Raw genomic sequence first — 22,085 nt, 5'->3', positions numbered from 1 at the left:
GGCACTTCACCCTAGGGAAATGCACAAAAAAAACTGATTTCCAATTAATAATATAAGTACTCACCAGATGATTATTAAAGGCTGCTGTGACCAAAATGTAATCATATTTTGATGTATATTAAATCAAATCATGCACACACACACACACACACACACATACACACGCAGGAAACAAAAAGCGCTAAGTACGTGGTACAGTAGGTACTGGAAATCCTCCGCCGAGAACGAGGCCAAGAAGTAGAGCCTGTCTCTCCAAATGAACGCCATAGCAACCAGAGAACACCAAGGCCAGGTGGAATGAAGGAAACAATGTGAAGGGTAAAAGTATCAGGCCAAAACATCCTTGTCACATGTGAACAGCTGTGTAAGTGGCTTTGCCTGCGCTGTGTAGGGGTTTTAGAATGTGCTACATGACGGAACAGGAAGCGTTATCTACTCTACAGTAATCTCCCCTGTATGCCTAAGAGCTAAGAGTGTGTGTGTGTGTGGGAGGGAAGAAAGGCTAAGAGCAAATAAACATGTTGGCGGGGGAACAAGGGATGCATTGAGGTGTTGTCAACCTCCCTCGTCATCAACCCCCTCAGGTGGTCGTGACGGAGGGCGCCATTCTGTAACACAGACACACACACAAAAGGCATTTATGTACCCGTGCACACACATATTCGCAAACACACACACAAGCGTACACACAAATGCATGCAGACACGGAAGCACGCAACAACACACCCGCACGCACGCACACATGCGCACACAGACGCACACACACACCTCGTGTTCCAGGATGTGCGCTTGCTATTCATTTTCACAATCTGTAACAGGGCTGACAAAAGGCCCTTAAATAGTTCCTGAAACACCCGCTCCTCTGCAGCCCTACGGAACATTAGCAGAATGTTAGAACCATTGTGTTTCATGGTGCCAGGAAGAATGGAAATAAAATGGCTGCTGGTTGATCCTTCCTACTGCTGCAGGGGTGGTTATGTAACAGAATTGTGATGCTAGTACTTAGCAATACTGTAATAGTACCTACTAATGTAACCCCCATCTACCTAATCACCAATAACTTCAATTGTCACCAAACTCCCGATTGGTGTTCCCATCCCATCCACCACCCATCCATACTATCATAATCCGGCTCTTGTATCAAGCTCATGTTGTTCATGCTAAAGGAAACATAATACCTCACCAATGACAGCTGTCACAGCTTAGTTTACATGGCCTGTAGTTGGACAGCTCAGATACCTGCGGTTTGTCCAGTACTGAATCCAAAAGAATAGACTACACCACCAACAGCACTACCATTGTGGAGATTGACAGGGAATTGCATGGGGTTGATCTACAAGGGCAGCTCTCCATTTAACATACTTTTAAAGGGAGAGCGATAAAACACCAAGTAGGAGGTAGCAAGAGATGAATCCTTCCGCCAGACTTTTCCAGCCTCTCTATCTCCAAATGACCGCATCTGGACCCGAGCGGAAGAGAGAAATCGAAGTGAATTAATTGCCTCATGATGCAGGAAGGAGAGAGGGGGAGAGGGGGAGAGGGGGAGAGGGGGAGGGAGGACGAGAGAGCGAGAGAAAGAGAGAGAGGAAGCGGGAGGAAAGAAAATAGATAAGTTAAAAAAGAAAGCAGCCACATTCATTTCTAAAAGGCCTCTTCACCAGGTGAAAATTCACTCAAATTCACCAAAAAATTCTAAAACATTTAACCATCATTTATACAGCACTGTCGGGATTCCACCTCTTCTTGAAATAACTTAATAATTCGGATTGAATACTTGCCTAAACAGGTACTTCACAATAATAACGACACCACACAGAACACGCTCAAACCCCTATCATAGTCATGCTATGAGTTGTTTACCTAATTATCTTTCACATGGCTAACAAACAAAAGAGGAGAATATCTCTCTTATGGTGATGGAGGGTTTGAATACGGTCCCCAGCTGCATCTCCTAGGCCTACAGTGGCCCTAACCTTTCAGTGCTTTCGGGGCACAGTAGGATGCCCTGTTCCCTCCCTCTCAATACCCAGTACCAGGGTCACGCTGAGGCCTGAGCTATAGAGGCCCTCAGAGGGGGTGAGGGGGTTATGGGACGGAGAAAGGTGGCCCCACACAGGGCCGAAACACACACAAGGCCCACACAGGGCCTCCCTCACACTGAGACAGTGTTGGAGGTACACAGGGGGGTAAACAATGCAGCGCTGGCAGCATTGCTATGAAAACCAGGCCTCGTCACTAACAAAGGTCTCCCACTGTGCTGGCAAAGAGACGGGCCTATGCACACTCACAGACGCACAGATGCTCGCACGCACGCACATAAAAAAATGACAGCACTATCCTGCAGAGTAGATGTGAGAGGGGCTTTAACAGCATAACCTACTGCCAATATGGCAAAGCTGCAGCTGCATTGTCAACATGGCTTAGGGACAGGGGCACTCAGAGTCAGCACAACCAGTATCCACACTCAAATATTTTTTAAACATTGCAAGGCACATAGGCTTAGACATTACTAGACCTGACAAAAGCACACATCATAACCTATACGCTGTACATTGGTATATGGTAATGCACCCGCTGCAAGTGATACGTCAAATCACACAAATAAAGTACATTAAAAGGAAATAACACAGGTCATATATATATATATATAATTAGAAACTGGGGGGTTCAAGCCCTGAATGCTGATTGGCTGACAGCCATGGTATATCAGACCGTATTCCACGGGTATGACAAAACATTTACTTTAATTGCTCTAATTACATTCATAACCGGTTAATAATAGCAATAAGGATACTCGGGGGTTTATGATATATGGCCAATATACCATGGCAAAGGGCTGTGTCCAGGTACTCCACGATGCGAGGTGCATAAGAACAGCCATTAGCCGTGGTATATTGGCCATATACCACACCCCCTCGGGCCTTATTGCTTAAATATTTGATATGTATGATATGTTATGTCCTACACAACTGAGCAGGAGGATAATTATATTAAAGTGTCTAATTTGAGAAACAGATGCCTCACAAGTCCTCCACTCGCAGCTTCATTAAATATTGCCCGCAAATCACATTTCAATGTCAACAGTGAAGAGGTGACTCCGGGATGCTGGCCTAGAAAGAGTTCCCCTGTCCAGTGACTGTGTTCTTTTCCCCATCTTAATCTTTTATTTTTATTGGCCAGTCTGAGATATGTATTTTTCTTTGCAACTCTTGCCTAGAAGGCCAGCATCCCGGAGTCTCCTCTTCACTATTGATGTTGAGACTGGTGTTCTGCGGGTACTATTTAATGAAGCTGCCAGTTGAGGACATGTGAGGCGTCTGTTTCTCAAACTAGACACTCTAATGTACTTGTCCTCTTGCTCAGTTGTGCACCGGGGCCTCCCACTCCTGTTTTTATTCTGGTTAGAGACAGTTAGCGTTGATCTGTGAAAGGAGTAGTACACAGCGTATGAGATCTTCAGTTTCTTGGCAATGTCTCGCATGGAATAGCCTTCATTTCTCAGAACAAGAATAGACTGATGAGTTTCAGAAGAAAGTCCTTTGTTTCTTGGAATATTGAGCCTATAATCGAACCCACAAATGCTGATGCTCCAGATACTCAACTATTTTATTGCTTCTTTAAAATTAGGACAACCGTTTTCAGCTGTGCTAACATTATTGTAAAAGGGTTTTCTAATGATCAATTCGCCTTTTAAAATGATAAACTTAGATTAGCTAACACACTGTGCCATTGGAACACAGGAGTGATGGAATGATGGTTGTTGATAATAGGCCTCTGTATGCCTATGTAGATATTCCATTAAAGAATCTGCTGATTCCAGCTACAATAGTCATTTACAACATTAACAATGTCCGCACTGTATTTCTGATCAATTTTATGTTATTTTTAATGGACAATTTTTAAAAAATGTTCTTTCAAAAACAAGGACATTTCTAAGTGACCCCAAAGTTTTGAACGGTAGTATATATGTATATATATATATATACAGGAGATAACATATCATACAAAATGGATGACTTGGTACAATATTGGATGACAAAAAAACTGGGATCAGTTGTCGCTCGTGACCACCATTTTCAAAACTACTGGCTGAAATTATACAAAAGTTCTGGAGCATCACATGACTTCACTCATGCAAAATACCAGCTGTCATGGCTGTGAAGCTCTGTTTCACAAGCACACCTCCAAGGCCCTATGCAGCAAGAGAGAAAGGATCTCTGGCAACAAGAGAGTCTGATTGAGAATGACCCTCCTGTGTGTGCTTACACAATGGGCCTGATGACGATTCTGACATACAGGATAATTAGCCTGCAGGCAGGGTGTCGTCTCACTATCCGTACCTCCTCATTACTGGAGATTTATCCATACTGCAGGATGGAGCTGGAGATGACCTCCATTGTGCCATGTCATCACGACAAGAACAGAGGGAGCAGGTATTCGCAGGTATTGTAGTGAATGCATCTCTTCACAACATCGCTCCATTTTGATATGAGAGGATGGATCAAGGGATAGCAGCATATACTGTAAAGGAGTGTTATTACACAACATATGTCCTGGACAGATGGTTGCGGTGAATTTTATATATACATTTTAGACTGCTTCTCTCTCCACTCCTAGCTGAAATAGAAATGAGCTGAAAACAAAGTTAAATGGCTAGTTTTGCCTGGGTTTGCACAGTGTAGCTAGAATAACTCAGCAAACTGTTTTAGAGGGAAAATAAACATATGTCCAAAGATGATTTAGTAACACCACACAATGTGGATGGAGGAAGGAGTTGATCATAACATTTGCACAAACTCCCAGTGCACAACACACAGCCCTGTCCCCTGCGTTGCTGGAGTTGGACTGTTCCAACCTCTCTCCTGCCAATCATACTTGGTGGAGCTGGCACACGGACCAGTGGGAGGCCATGCCAAGGCCCATAACGGCTCACTGTGCCTCGGGCCAAGGGGACACATGCTAGTGAGGGAATTTGGAAGGGAGGAAGAGTGAAAAGAGAGGAGAGTGCAGTGCACTGTGGGTAATTTCTGCTGAGTGGAGATGGTCAGTGCTATCCGGGATCCTTGGGACATCCCTACCTGAAAGTCTAACCCTACCCGTACCCTAATCTTAACCATAACCTGAACCCTTACCTTAAAAAGACTGGCTGCCAACGAAAGGAAACCAATTCCAAGTGGAAAACTATTCATGAACAACTACAACCCTAAAAAGAAAAATCTAACTTTGTGCAAATTAACAGTAACATAACATCCGTCACAGTATAAAGTGACTTACCTTCTCCAACTTCTCTCTGAGGTCATATTCCGCAATTTCTTTCAGTTCTGGCACAGGAGATTGTAGGCCACACACTTGCCTGTACAACCTCTCTGGAAAAAAATGTGTCTCTACACCCCCATGTACCAGACAGACAGCAATCATGCAGCCCATTAGCTTGTATAAGACATCATCGAGTGCTGTCACACAGAAGTAAATAAAGGACACATTACATAACATACAAAAATCAGATCCTCCTCTCCACCCTCTCCGAGTTGGGCATCTCCGGCGCGGCCCACGCTTGGATTGCGTCCTACCTGACAGGTCGCTCCTACCAGGTGGCGTGGCGAGAATCTGTCTCCTCACCACGCGCTCTCACCACTGGTGTCCCCCAGGGCTCTGTTCTAGGCCCTCTCTTATTCTCGCTATACACCAAGTCACTTGGCTCTGTCATAACCTCACATGGTCTCTCCTATCATTGCTATGCAGACGACACACAATTAATCTTCTCCTTTCCCCCTTCTGATGACCAGGTGGCGAATCGCATCTCTGCATGTCTGGCAGACATATCAGTGTGGATGACGGATCACCACCTCAAGCTGAACCTCAGCAAGACGGAGCTCCTCTTCCTCCCGGGGAAGGACTGCCCGTTCCATGATCTCGCCATCACGGTTGACAACTCCATTGTGTCCTCCTCCCAGAGCGCTAAGAACCTTGGCGTGATCCTGGACAACACCCTGCCGTTCTCAACTAACATCAAGGCGGTGTCCCGTTCCTGTAGGTTCATGCTCTACAACATCCGCAGAGTACGACCCTGCCTCACACAGGAAGCGGCGCAGGTCCTAATCCAGGCACTTGTCATCTCCCGTCTTGATTACTGCAACTCGCTGTTGGCTGGGCTCCCTGCCTGTGCCATTAAACCCCTACAACTCATCCAGAACGCCGCAGCCCGTCTGGTGTTCAACCTTCCCAAGTTCTCTCACGTCACCCCGCTCCTCCGCTCTCTCCACTGGCTTCCAGTTGAAGCTCGCATCCGCTACAAGACCATGGTGCTCGCCTACGGAGCTGTGAGGGGAACGGCACCTCAGTACCTCCAGGCTCTGATCAGGCCCTACACCCAAACAAGGGCACTGCGTTCATCCACCTCTGGCCTGCTCGCCTCCCTACCACTGAGGAAGTACAGTTCCCGCTCAGCCCAGTCAAAACTGTTCGCTGCTCTGGCCCCCAATGGTGGAACAAACTCCCTCATGACGCCAGGACAGCGGAGTCAATCACCACCTTCCGGAGACACCTGAAACCCCACCTCTTCAAGGAATACCTAGGATAGGGTAAGTAAGGGTAAGTAATCCTTCTCACCCCCCTTCTCCCCCAACAAGATTTAGATGCAAGTGGCTGTTCCACTGGGTGTCATAGGTGTTTGCACCAATTTGTAAGTCGCTCTGGATAAGAGCGTCTGCAAAATGACTTAAATGTAAATGATGTAAATGTAAATGTCATACTCAATTCATACTTATTGCCATAAACAAACGTGTCTTTGTTGGTGTAAAAGTGTAACTCACCTTGAGAGTTGCAAGAAAGGCATTTTTGCCAATCAGGTCCCTCAAATATTGCAGAGGAATGGATCGCACTCATTAGGAGCCGGAGAAATTCCCTTGAGGGACCACCCTCATCAGCTGCCTCTTTTTTCCCGCCAGCATCCCTAAAAACAATGTCTATTTTTGCCTCCGGATGAAAGCAGGCTCTCTTAAAGCCTCTCATTGCACAATCATAAACGTTGTCCCTCGTCAAGTTCTTTTGGTTGGCATCAGGGGCAAAAGCAGAGTCAACCTTGCTGCTCATTAACTTCAGCTGTGTTTGGAGGTCAACACCAAAAAAGAGACATTCCGAATAACAAAGCTCAGATACCTCCCACAATTCATCTGTAGTAACAAGACATCGAGTAAGTCATCCCTGTAAATAATTCATTGTCATGATTACCAACATCAACAGACGAGAGTGGACTCCACGGAGCCGAGGCCACATATTGTGGTGAAGGTGGACGATAAAGCCTCAGGGAATGGTGGAGGGGAGGCCACAGGAAGTGGTACAGTGTTGCAGAAGATGGGGGCACAGGAATAGGTGCTGCCACAGGTGTAGCCTCGTTTGTAAAAGTAGTCGGTAAAAAATAATTTAAAAGCTTATACATTTCAAAAACATGGAGAACCCAAAAAAAGCTGTCAAACATGAGGTGATTGTGTTCTGATAATGATTTACAGAATATATATATATTTTTTTAGCTGCGTGCATCACTCACTACAGAATGGAATCGATGTGTAAGTCAAAAATACATTTTAAGGATGCATATGTAATTACATTTTTTTAAATAATATTTTCAATATGTATTAATAATATAATATAATAATAATATATGCCATTTATCAGACGCTTTTATCCAAAGCGACTTACAGTCATGTGTGCATACATTCTACGTATGGGTGGTCCCGGGGATCGAACCCACTACCCTGGCGTTACAAGCGCCATGCTCTACCAACTGAGCTACAGAAGGACCACAACAAGCAGACAGTGTTGTTTTCTTCTCCATGGTCCGTCCTAACTCTGGAGGGAACGCCATTTCTGGAGACAGCATTCATGAAGCAATCCATTACAGTACTGCTGCGATTGTTCCTGGAAACACAGAGAAACACAATGAGGAGGCTGTACCCATCAATACCACCACGTATGACTGGTCCTCCACCTGAATCAGAAAACACAGCACTGGCTGATGCAAAAGCTCAAAAACACATTAAATATACAAAATCATCATCCTCCTTTACCACTTAGCTGCTACATCAGGTTCCTGCAGTATATGACAAAGCAGCAGACCAAAAATGTAATTAACATCCAAAATGTGGAACAATGTTAATGAACAATCTACCACGGATCACAACTGTAAGTACTTCCAGTAACCCTCAAGGCTACAACAAGGGTTTGTTCTAGACTGTTTCCTGCAGCGGAAGATGTGTGATGACAAAATCTACTTCAATTGTTCAAATAACCACGTTTATCCTGATGAGTCAAGAGGACAGATTCTCCTGTTGTTCACACTTAGGCACAAAAACGTAGCCCCAACTGTTTTTGCCTTCGTATGTCCTCGATATGAGCATGTTTGTTCATTTCATGATGCATATATTCAATCAATAACAGAAGTAGCAGAGTAACAATACAATTATTATACTCCACGAGTGACTTATGGTATCAAGGTCCTTTGCCTGCTAAACTGAACTGTTAGCTATTGATGAACTAGTTGTTGATGAACTATTTGAGATGTTACAAATGTACAACTGCTCACCAGTCATATAGATAATTGTGTCTATCACAAAGACACATCGACCTTATCATTTACATTATATTTAAGTCATTTAGCAGACGCTCTTATCCAGAGCGACTTACAAATTGGTGCATTCACCTTATGACATCCAGTGGAACAGCCACTTTACAATAGTGCATCTAAATCTTTTAAGGGGAGGGGGTGAGAAGGATTACTTTATCCTATCCTAGGTATTCCTTAAAGAGGTGGGGTTTCAGGTGTCTCCGGAAGGTGGTGATTGACTCCGCTGTCCTGGCGTCGTGGGGAGTTTGTTCCACCATTGGGGGCCAGAGCAGCGAACAGTTTTGACTGGGCTGAGCGGGAACTGTACTTCCTCAGTGGTAGGGAGGCGAGCAGGCCAGAGGTGGATGAACGCAGTGCCCTTGTTTGGGTGTAGGGCCTGATCAGAGCCTGGAGGTACTGAGGTGCCGTTCCCCTCACAGCTCCGTAGGCAAGCACCATGGTCTTGTAGCAGATGCGAGCTTCAACTGGAAGCCAGTGGAGAGAGCGGAGGAGCGGGGTGACGTGAGAGAACTTGGGAAGGTTGAACACCAGACAGGCTGCGGCGTTCTGGATGAGTTGTAGGGGTTTAATGGCACAGGCAGGAGCCCAGCCAACAGCGAGTTGCAGTAGTCCAGACGGGAGATGACAAGTGCCTGGATTAGGACCTCTGTGTGAGGCAGGGTCGTACTCTGCGGATGTTTAGAGCATGAACCTACAGGAACGGGCCACCGCCTTGTGTTAGTTGAGAACGACAGGGTGTTGTCCAGGATCACGCCAAGGATCTGGGAGGAGGACACAATGGAGTTGTCAACCGTGATGGCGAGATCATGGAGCGGGCAGTCCTTCCCCGGGAGGAAGAGCAGCTCCGTCTTGCCGAGGTTCAGCTTGAGGTGGTGATCCGTCATCCACACTGATATGTCTGCCAGACATGCAGAGATGTGATTCGCCATCTGGTCATCAGAAGGGGGAAAGAGAAGATTAATTGTGTGTCGTCTGCATAGCAATGATAGGAGAGACCATGTGAGGTTATGACAGAGCCAAGTGACTTGGTGTATAGCGAGAATAGGAGAGGGCCTCAGAGCCCTGGGGGACACCAGTGGTGAGAGCGCGTGGTAGCCATACCTTGCCAGGTAGGACGCAATCCAAGCATGGGCCGCGCCGGAGATGCCCAACTCGGAGAGAGGAGGATCTGATGGTTCACAGTATCGAAGGCAGCCGATAGGTCAAGAAGGATGAGAGCAGAGGAGAGAGAATTAGCTTTAGCAGTGCGGAGAGCCTGTGATACAGAGAAGAGCAGTCTCAGTTGAATGACTAGTCTTGAAACCTGACTGATTTGGATCAAGAAGGTCATTCTGAGAGAGATAGCGGGAGAGCTGGCCAAGGACGGCACGTTCAAGAGTTTTGGAGAGAAAAGAAAGAAGGGATTCTGGTCTGTAATTGATGACATCGGAGGGATCGAGTGTAGGTTTTTCAGAAGGGGTGCAACTCTCGCTCTCTTTAGCCAGCGGTCCGAGGTGAGGTAAGGAAGAAGGTCTCCGGAAATGGTCTGGAGAAGAGAGGAGGGGATAGGGTCAAGCGGGCAGGTTGTTGGGCGGCCAGCCGTCACAAGACGCGAGATTTCATCTGGAGAGAGAGGGAGAAAGAGGTCAGAGCACAGGGTAGGGCAGTGTGAGCAGAACCAGCGGTGTCGTTTGACTTAGCAAACGAGGATCGGATGTCGTCGACCTTCTTTTCAAAATGGTTGACGAAGTCATCTGCATAGAGGGAGGAGGGGGGATTCAGGAGGGAGGAGAAGGTGGCAAAGAGCTTCCTAGGGTTAGAGGCAGATGCTTGGAATTTAGAGTGGTAGAAAGTGGCTTTAGCAGCAGAGACAGAGGAGGAAAATGTAGAGAGGAGGGAGTGAAAGGATGCCAGGTCCGCAGGAGGCGAGTTTTCCTCCAAGCCTTGTTCTGTGAGCTCGCAATGAGAAGCCACGGAGCGGGAGGGGAGGACCGAGCCGGCCTGGAGGATAGGGGACATAGAGAGTCAAAGGATGCAGAAAGGCAGGAGAGGAGGGTTGAGGAGGCAGAATCAGGAGATAGGTTGGAGAAGGTTTGAGCAGAGGGAAGAGATGATAGGATGGAAGAGGAGAGAGTAGCGGGGGAGAGAGAGCGAAGGTTGGGACGGCGCGATACCATCAGTAGGGGCAGTGTGGGAAGTGTTGGATGAGAGCGAGAGGGAAAAGGATACAAGGTAGTGGTCGGAGACTTGGAGGAGTTGCAATGAGGTTAGTGGAAGAACAGCACCTAGTAAAGATGAGGTCAGCGTATTGCCTATCTTGTGAGTAGGGGGAAGGTGAGAGGTGAGGTCAAAAGAGGAGAGGAGTGGAAAGAAGGAGGCAGAGAGGAATGAGTCAAAGGTAGACGTGGGGAGGTTAAAGTCGCCCAGAACTGTGAGAGGTGAGCCGTCCTCAGGAAAGGAGCTTATCAAGGCATCAAGCTCATTGATGAACTCTCCGAGGGGACCTGGAGGGCGATAAATGATAAGGATGTTAAGCTTGAAAGGGCTGGTAACTGTGACAGCATGAAATTCAAAGGAGGCGATAGACAGATGGGTAAGGGAAGAAAGAGAGAATGACCACTTGGGAGAGATGAGGATCCCGGTGCCACCACCCCGCTGACCAGAAGCTCTCGGGGTGTGCGAGAACACGTGGGCGGACGAAGAGAGAGCAGTAGGAGTAGCAGTGTTATCTGTGGTGATCCATGTTTCCGTCAGTGCCAAGAAGTCGAGGGACTGGAGGGAGGCATAGGCTGAGATGAACTCTGCCTTGTTGGCCGCAGATCGGCAGTTCCAGAGGCTACCAGAGACCTGGAACTCCACGTAGGTCGTGCGCGCTGGGACCACCAGATTAGGGTGGCCGCGGCCACGCGGTGTGGAGCGTTTGTATGGTCTGTGCAGAGAGGAGAGAACAGGGATAGACAGACACATAATTATCAGTTTGTGTGTCACGCCCTGACCTCAGTTATCTTTGTTTTCTTTATTATTTGGTTGGGTCAGGGTGTAACAAGGGTGGTTTGTGTAGGTTTTGTATGTTTCTGGGGTTTATCTGGTCTAGGTGTTTATATGTCTATGGTTGCCTAGATTGGTTCTTAATAAGAGGCAGCTGTTTATCGTTGTCTCTGATTGGGGACCATATTTAGGTTGCCATATTCCTTGGATAGTTGTTATATTCTATGTTTACTTGCCTGTTCAACACTAGCCATATTGCCATATTGCCAAATCTAGCCATATTTCACGGTTTGTTTTGTTGTTTTGTTTAGTTCTGTTCAGTGTTCTCTCTTTAATTAAAGAGTTATGCTCGCTTACCACGCTGCGCCTTGGTCTCCTCCTTATGACGACCGTGACAGAACAACCCACCAAAAAAGGACCAAGCAGCATGCTAAAAAGGAGTTGGCATCTTTAACCTGGGAGAAAGAAGAGTGGGGGACATCCTGGACCTGGGAGGAGCTAATGGCAGGGGACAAGACCCTGCCATGGCAGCAGGTGGAGATAGCACAGGAGGAACGGCGTCGATATATGAAGGTACACGGCTGGCACGGAAGCCCGAAAGGCAGCCCCAAGATTATTGTTTTTTTTGGGGGGGGCACGAGGAGATTGCATGAGTCAGGTCGGAGACCTGAGCCAACTCCTCGTGCTTACTGTGGGGAGCGTGTTACTGGTCAGGCACCGTGTTATGCAGTGGAGCGCACGGTGTCTCCAGTGCGCTATTCTAGCCCAGTGTGCTCTAATCCAGCTCCTCGCATTGGTCAGGCTAGAATGGGCATACAGCCAGGAAGGAGGGTGCCGGCTCAGCGCTCCTGGTCTCCAGTGTACCTCCTTGGACCAGGATATCCTGCACCAGCTTTGCGTTCTGCGTCTCCGGTGAGTGTACACAGCCCAGTACGTCCTGTGCCAGCGCCCTGCATTTTCAGGGTGAAAATAAACATCCAGCCAGGACGGGTTGTGTCAGCTCTACACTCCAGACCTCCAGTACGCCTCCACAGTTCAGTACGTCCTGTTCCTCCTCCCCGCACTCGCCCTGAGGTGTGTGTAACCAGCCCAGTACCACCAGTTCCGGCACCACGCACCAGGCCTACAGTGCGCCTCGGCAGTCCAGAGCGTCCGGCGACAGTACCCAGTCCAGAGCGTCCGACGACAGTACCCAGTCCAGAGCGTCCGGCGACAGTACCCAATCCAGAGCGTCCGGCGACAGTACCCAGTCCAGAGCGTCCGGCGGCGACAGTACCCAATCCAGAGCATCCGGCTACAGTTCACAGAACGGAACCTCCAACGACGGGCCACAGTCCGAAACCTCAAACGACTGGCCACAGTCCGAAACCTCAAACGACGGGCCACAGTCCGGAAACTCAAACGACGGGCCACAGTCCGGAACCTCCAACGATGGGCCACAGTCCGGAACCTCCAGACGGGCCACATCCGAACCTCAAACGACGGGCCACAGTCCGGAACCTCCAACGATGGGCCACAGTCCGGAACCTCCAACGACGGGCCACAGTCCGAAACCTCAAGCGACTGGCCACAGTCCGAAACCTCAACGACGGGCCACAGTCCGGAAACTCAACGACGGGCCACAGTCCGGAACCTCCAACGATGGGCCACAGTCCGGAACCTCCAACGACGGGCCACAGTCCGGAACCTCAACGGGCCACAGCCGGAACCTCCAACGACGGGCCACAGCCGGAACCTCCAGACGGGCCACAGTCCGGAACCTCCCACGGGCCACAGTCGGAACCTCCAACAACGGGCCACAGTCCGGAACCTCCAACGACGGGCCACAGTCCGGAACCTCCAATGACGGGCCACAGTCCGGAACCTCCAACGACGGGCCACATTCCGGAACCTCCAATGACGGGCCACAGTCCGGAACCTCCAGCGACGGTCCCTGGTTCGGTGTCTTCAGCGACGGTCCACAGTCCAGAACATCCGGCGATGATCCACGCAGCAAGGGTCCCAAGCCCAGGGCCTACGGCGAGGATCCGCAGTCCAGAGCCTCCGACGGTGATCCACGGGTCAGTGATACAAAAGCGGACTCAGAGTAAAGAAGGGGGGCGGCGTCCAGAGCCAAAGCTGCCACCAAGGTTAGATGCCCACCCAGACCCTCCCATATAGGATTAGGTTTGCGGCCGGGTGTTCGCACCTTCTGGGGGGGTACTGTCACGCCCTGACCTTAGTTATCTTTGTTTTCTTTATTATTTGGTTAGGTCAGGGTATGACAAGGGTGGTTTGTGTAGTTTTTGTATTGTCTAGGGTTTTTTGTATGTTTATGGGCTTTTTCTAGTCTAGGTGTTTATATGTCTATGGTTACCTAGATTGGTTCTCAATCAGAGGCAGCTGTTTATCGTTGTCTCTGATTGGGGACCATATTTAGCTAGCCATATTCCTTGGATAGTTTCTGGGTTGTCATATTCTATGTTTAGCAGCCTGTTCTGCACTAGCCATATTGCTTCACGGTTCATTTTGTTTAGTTCTGTTCAGTGTTCTCTCTTTAATTAAAGAGTTATGTTCACTTACCACGCTGCGCCTTGGTCTCCTCCTTATGACGACCGTGACATTGTGGCTTCCATCAAGGTGCCATAACGAGTTTGGTCCAGCAACACGGTATGACCTTCTCTGCAGCCTCTGCGACATGGCTCTCGGGTTAACACAAGCATGCTGTCCTCACTCTGCGTCTCTGCACCAGGATTCCCAATGCCCTTAATTGTGCTTGAACAGCCTCGGGTTCAAGTCTGTCGTTCCCAGCCACCAAGTCCTTAGTCTTTTCATCAAGAGCCAAGTCTGACATATCAGAATATAATGGTGCATGTGAAAGATTGAAGTGTCTGGGAGAAAAAGACTAACAATGGCCAGGGATGAGGAAATGTACATTTGCATTTGTTGCAAATGTACATGATTAAAATAGATTTTGTTGGGGGTTTGTATCATTTGATTTACACAACATGCCTACCACTTTGCAATGGTGAATATTTTTGGTGAAACAAACAAGAAATAAGACAAAAAAACAGAACTTGAGCGTGCATATGTAACTATTCACCCCCCAAAGTAAATACTTTGTAGAGACACGTTTTTCAGCAATTACAGCTGCAGTCTCTTGGGGTATGTCTCTATAAGCTTGGCACATCCAGCCACTGGGATTCTTGCCCATTCTTCAAGGCAGAACTGCTCCAGCTCCTTCAAGTTGGATGGGTTCCGCTGGTGTACAGCAATATTTACTAAGTCGTACGACAGATTCTCAATTGGATTGAGGTCTGGGCTTTGACTAGGCCATTCCAAGAAATGTAAATGTTTTCCCTTAAACCACTCGAGTGTTGCTTTAGCAGTATGCTTAGGGTCATTGTCCTGCTGGAAGGTGAACCTCCGTCCCAGTCTCAAATCTCTCGAAGACTGAAACAGGTTTCCCTCAAGAATTTCCCTGTATTTAGTGCCATCAATCATTCCTTCAATTCTAACCAGTTTTCCAGTCCTTGCCGATGAAAAACACCCCCACAGCATGATGCTGCAACCACCATGCTTCGCTGTGTGAATGGTGTTCTCAGGGTGATGAGATGTTTGGGTTTGCGCCAGACATAGTGTTTTCCTTGATGGCCAAAAAGCTCAATATTAGTCTCATCTGACCAGAGTACCTGTGCTCTGTGGGATGGTCAAAGTTTCAGATGATTTTATAACCCAACCCTGATCTGTACTTCTCCACAACTTTGTCCCTGACCTGTTTGGAGAGCTCCTTGGTCTTCATGGTGCCACTTGCTTGTTGGTGACCCTTGCTTGGTGGTGCTGCAGACTCTGGGGCTTTTCAGAACAGATGTATATATACTGAGATCATGTGACAGTTCATGTGACACTTAGATTGCACACAGGACTTTATTTAACTAATTATGTGACTTCTGAAGGTAATTGGTTACACCAGATCTTATTTAGGGGCTTGATAGCAAAGGGGGTAAATACACAGGCACCCAAGGCTTTTTAGTTTTTTAAAATTTGAATTTTTCGAAAGTCATTTTTTTCATTCCACTTCACCAATTTGGACTATTTTATTTATGTCCATTACATTAAATCCAAATAAAAATCTATACAAATTACAGGTTGTAATGCAACAAAATAGGACAAACGCCAAGGGGGATGAATACTTTTGCAAAGCACTGTATATAACCATAGTCATTTTAAAGCCCTGTCTTGATTGAAGTCATTCTAAATTGTTTGATTGGTAAGAAAATGTAAACCATGCATCTAAAAGTGTTTGTAGTTTTATTGCATTACTCCCAAGCACAATTGACCTTAGACGATGTTTGAGTGTTGATCGGGACACATGAAGAATATCTGCCATCTGAGACACACTTAAAGCACAGGACATCAGAAACCTCACTTGCTTTTGAGTGATGGCATAACAAGGTGCACTTCTAGCTCTTCTCCAATTCCGAGGAGACCGGTAACCGGAACTGGCTGTAACAATAATACAACACTGTGTTTAGGCTACGCAATGTATTGTGACACCGCCCACCCCCCCCATTCCAAAAACACTTTTAAATGATAGTAACTGTCACAAATTGTGGCCAAGTATTTTTTTAATAATATTGGATTTTAAAGCCAAGACATACATAGAAATGTTGAGCAAGAACGAATACAATGGGCAGCAGGAGAACGAAGAGTGAAAAAAAATGAATGGCCTATCAACATTACCTGGTTTGATTGCTCAACAGTAAGCCCAACCACACCCACTACAATGCTGCTTACCTTGTTAGCATGCGAGACAGAGGTACAACTCTCCTGAACGAACTGAGACACTTGATCAATTAGGTCATCTGCTGAAGCAACATTTATCAACCTCCCCCTAGCCCATTCAAGGCTCTTCTGCGTAGTTTACATTCTGCAAGACGACAGTTTAGTGAAAATAGAGACTGTGACGTTCCTGGTATATGTCTGAAGTTGTTAATTAATTTCTACATCATAGGCTTAGATGAAATATTAATATTTCGAAGGGTATTCAAAAATAATATCTGTTGGAAAGCTGATATGTTGTAGATATTAGCAACGTTTTTACAGGGGTGCCCTAGATCAAATTAGCTTCATGTGAGCTTTGTAAATGTTTTCATGCTAATCATGAGCTAGCGTGGCTAAGGCTATGTAGCATTGAAATTATAGTTAACCGGCAAGCCTGCCTGAGGTTTTAGACCTTCAGTTGTTGTTTTGCCTAAAATTACAAAAACATGTTTGACGTCAGTACTCCTGGATAATAACTTACCTTTATGTAGCTAGCAGGGCTGTAAAATCTTTACAATATGGAGCTGTTCACTGTGGCTATGGCGGGGTTTGCGGCTAAGGAACGTTAGCAAGCTAACTAGTAACTAATTTAGCAGTCCAGCCATTTAAATACCAGCATTCGTTAAATACACTACCGTTCAAACGTTTGGGGTCAATTAGAAATGTCCTTGTATTAGAAAGAAAAGCACATTTTTTGTCCATTAAAATGTAATCAAATTGATCAAAAATACAGCGTAGACATTGCTAATGTTGTAATTGACTATTGTAGCTGGAAACGGCAGATTTTTTTATGGAATATCTACATAGGTGTACAGAGGCCCATTATCAGCAACCATCACTCCTGTGTTCCAATGGCACGTTGTGTTAGCTATTCCAAGTTTATCATATTAAAAGGCTAATTGATCATTAGAAACCCCTTATGCAATTAAGTTAGCTCAGCTGAAAACTGTTAAAGTGGCAATAAAACTGGCCTTCTTTAGACTATGAGTATCTGGAGCATCGTGTATGTGTGTGTGTGTGAGTGAGTGAGTGGTTTGTGGGATGAGGGTGGACGTTCAGTATTGCTGTTGTCTGTTTCATCTCACTGCGCTGCCCAAAAATACTGATATCTTCATTGAAGATTAATTCCGCTCATCCAATCCCCATCATTCTGTGTCTTATTTTCAGCTGCATATGTTCCCAGACACCCAGATAAATGGATATTAATTCATGAAAGGGTGTCAGTGATTAATGTTGATGTGAGTAATGTTGAGGGGAATAATTTAATGGAATCATAAATATTTTAGAAATTGTGAGGTATATATATGGCGTTTATATTGAGCTCCTGTTCAAGGCCCAGTTAGTAAGTAAGTAAACGTTGTCTGGACCGGAATAGTCCATAGAGCAGGAGGTCTCCTGTTTTTGTAGCACGCGGCAGCTTGATTTACGCCCCCTGTCGGAAAGGATGGTAGTTCAAAAGACAGTTCTTGTATAACCAAGTCCTCTCCTGGAGGATTCTGAATGCCAAAAATCACATTTAGAAAACACTCTCCAATGAAAGTATGTTTAGTCCAGGAACAGGCTAAATCTGGGACCATCCATGCAGACACCTCATTGAGTTGTAAAAATGTTGTTTGAGTGCATCCTTAATTTCTTGCATATTTCACCCAAACTTACTTTCAGCGAACTGTTAATCCTGTACAGTCATGTTCCTATGGCCGTCACTGTGAATAAGAATTTGTTCTTAACGGACTTAAATAAAGGCAAAAAAATACAAATAAAATCAAAGTACAAACCAGACACCGAACACTTTCTTAATCAGTGATGCTGAGCTGTGTTTATACAAGAGGAGAGAGACTTCAGGGTCACCGTAATTGAAGATGTTATCCATTATCCCTTCACTACTAACACCAAAGGAGAATAACTGTGCTGCGTAAACTGATACGAGGCTGAAAGTGGAGATTCCTGAAGGAGCCTTTAAAGGTACCAGTAAGTAATTAATTCTCCTTCGAGCACAAATCTGTCACAAGAGCGCTTGTATTTCTGATAGTCAATAACACATAGCTTCTTTGAAGAAAATATATATATATAATTCTTCAGAAAATTCTAATATAAGTCACCTAGCTGAAAGGCATGAATGTTTTCATCGATGGGCACCTTTGACTAATTAAAAGAGGCGTTGGGTAAAACCACTCCACTGCTTCATAACAGCTCAATAACACTCAGGGCCCTTATTCACAAACGGTCTCAGAGTAGGAGTGCTGATCTAATATCAGGGCCCTTATTCACAAAACGTCTCAGAAAAGTCTATAGGAATCTTGTTAAAAACCTGTTTTAAGACCAAAGAACTCCCAGCTCAGAGTAGGTTTTAGGATGATGTTAAGACACTGCCCAGACAAACTCAAAAAAGTTGATCTCAGCTGGTAATCACGACAGTTTGAGTGACCTAAAGGAAAGGTAGTGATGATACTTATTGACATGGTTGAAGATTATGGGGAATAACCAATTGCAATGAGGCATCGCCAGCTGAGAAGTGTAAGACAACCCCGGTGAATGTGCCTGTACAACAAATGGTGCAATGGTATAACGTTTGATAGAATTTTAGCCTGACACAATCATTTTTTCTACTCTTAATTATTGCCTAATATGTTGGCAGGCATAACTTGTTTAAAAATCAAGATTCTGATGGTTGTTATAAGAGGAATTTGGACCATATTACTGTTATATCAACACACTCGTAGCCACTCCCGGTTTAACAACTCTAGTAGTAGACATCAAGTCACTTGCCGATAATGTTGCACACAACGTTTCATACAACATTTGAAAGGTTAACAGAAGCCCAATTTGGGCATATTTTTAAAAAAAAACTGATGTTGCGCTTCAAAGGGATAACTTGAAATAACATGATGTAGGTCATTAAAATAATAGGAAGAAAAAGGTGTTTATTGGTTAGCCTGGTGGTTCTAAGTCTTTAGGCACACAATGTTAAATAGGCCTTGTGAAAGCACTGTTAAAAGCGCAAGAGATACTGTTCCATGTAGGTCTCTAGATTATTTATGACTCCAAAGCAATTGCATGTGGCGCAGGAACCCCTAACTCACTGATTTGTTCTATTATCAAGACACCTGCTGGTAACTCTTACCTGGTTAGGACAGCTCATGAGGTCTCCTAAATATCTGTCAACTAGGTGGGACTCATGACTAAAGCTTTTATTTTGAGAGTAGGAGTAAAATGTCTCTATTCTCAGCACTTACGACCAATTTTCTATTCTGAAACGCTTTGTGGATACGGGCCCAGGACCCCACCTGTCCATATTATTCATGAGGATCTAAAAGGCATCAGCACTTGATGTCCCTGATCTGAGACATCAAGGCAGACCATTGGGACCTCCCCATAACATTATTAACCGTATGTTTTGATAGAAGAATATGCTTAAATGTACACCAGGGGAGGCCAGGGGACAGAGCCGGGGGCCACAGACAGTTTAGCTCCTTCCTCTCCTCCCAGGGGGAAGTGGAACCAGGAACTCCAGGCGTTGGTGAGGTGGTGCTCCTTGAGAAGAAAAAAGGGTTTGTTCATAGTGCCTTATACGCGCGCTCACATACACACACACACACACACACACACACACACACACACACACACACACACACACACACACACACACACACACACACACACACACACACACACACACACACACACACACACACACACACACACACACACACACACACACACTGTTATCAGATAGACACTGGTGTCCACAGGGACTAATACTCTGAGGCAGCTATTCATTCTATCACCTCGATGTAGGGAACAGTTGTGGATTCAGGCGACGAGTGGTGTGTTTGTGTGGACGTGCGTGCATGTGCACTGAAGTGATGGAGAGGGGGAGAGATGATTTGAAAGATGTTCAGCCAGCTCCTGCTATTTATGACTATTTCTGTCAATGTATTGGGTTGCTGTAGGGCAGGGGAGTTCCGTACTAATTAGTGACTTTAATTCATCAATCAAATACAAGGGTGGGACGAAAACCAATAGACACTTGGCCCTCCGTGGAATGAGTTTGACACATGCTGTAGGTGTAGGAGATAGCGAGGGGACTGAGATCAAATCATATGGATTATTTTGTGTATTGTATGAGAACCCGATTCCCCAGTCTGTAATTATATGCTCGTGTTTACTTGCCTCTGACCCGTAGAGTAATTTTTTAATTTTTAATTTAACCTTTATTTAACTAGGCAAGTCAGTAAAGAACAAATTCTTATTTGCAACGATTTTTTATTTTTTTTATTTTTTTATTTCACCTTTATTTAACCAGGTAGGCAAGTTGAGAACAAGTTCTCATTTACAATTGCGACCTGGCCTAAGATAAAGCAAAGCAGTTCGACAGATACAACGACACAGAGTTACACATGTAGTAAAACAAACATACAGTCAATAATACAGTATAAACAAGTCTATATACAATGTGAGCAAATTAGGTGAGAAGGGAGGTAAAGGCAAAAAAGGCCATGGTGGCAAAGTAAATACAATATAGCAAGTAAAACACTGGAATGGTAGTTTTGCAATGGAAGAAAGTGCAAAGTAGAAATAAAAATAATGGGGTGCAAAGGAGCAAAATAAATTAATTAATTAAATACAGTTGGGAAAGAGGTAGTTGTTTGGGCTAAATTATAGGTGGGCTATGTACAGGTGCAGTAATCTGTAAGATGCTCTGACAGTTGGTGCTTAAAGCTAGTGAGGGAGATAAGTGTTTCCAGTTTCAGAGATTTTTGTAGTTCGTTCCAATCATTGGCAGCAGAGAACTGGAAGGAGAGGCGGCCAAAGAAAGAATTGGTTTTGGGGGTGACTAGAGAGATATACCTGCTGGAGCGTGTGCTACAGGTGGGAGATGCTATGGTGACCAGCGAGCTGAGATAAGGGGGGACTTTACCTGGCAGGGTCTTGTAGATGACATGGAGCCAGTGGGTTTGGCGACGAGTATGAAGCGAGGGCCAGCCAACGAGAGCGTACAGGTCGCAATGGTGGATAGTATATGGGGCTTTGGTGACAAAACGGATTGCACTGTGATAGACTGCATCCAATTTGTTGAGTAGGGTATTGGAGGCTATTTTGTAAATGACATCGCCAAAGTCGAGGATTGGTAGGATGGTCAGTTTTACAAGGGTATGTTTGGCAGCATGAGTGAAGGATGCTTTGTTGCGAAATAGGAAGCCAATTCTAGATTTAACTTTGGATTGGAGATGTTTGATATGGGTCTGGAAGGAGAGTTTACAGTCTAACCAGACACCTAAGTATTTGTAGTTATCCACATATTCTAAGTCAGAGCCGTCCAGAGTAGTGATGTTGGACAGGCGGGTAGGTGCAGGTAGCGATCGGTTGAAGAGCATGCATTTAGTTTTACTTGTATTTAAGAGCAATTAGAGGCCACGGAAGGAGAGTTGTATGGCATTGAAGCTTGCCTGGAGGGTTGTTAACACAGTGTCCAAAGAAGGGCCGGAAGTATACAGAATGGTGCTGTCTGCGTAGAGGTGGATCAGGGACTCACCAGCAGCAAGAGCAGCAACAGCACCAATCACGGCAGGGTGTGATGCAGCCTATTACCCAGCAGAATACCTCATTCTGCTGTTCCTATAAATCAGGGGTACTCAACTCTTACCCTACGAGGTCCAGAGCCTGCTGGTTTTCAGGTTCTACCGGATAATTA

This window comes from Oncorhynchus keta, chromosome 13 (assembly GCF_023373465.1).
Source record: "Oncorhynchus keta strain PuntledgeMale-10-30-2019 chromosome 13, Oket_V2, whole genome shotgun sequence".
Taxonomy (NCBI): Eukaryota; Metazoa; Chordata; class Actinopteri; order Salmoniformes; family Salmonidae; genus Oncorhynchus; species Oncorhynchus keta.
The sequence above is the reverse complement of the archived record's forward strand: the minus strand, read 5'-3'. Positions refer to the sequence as shown.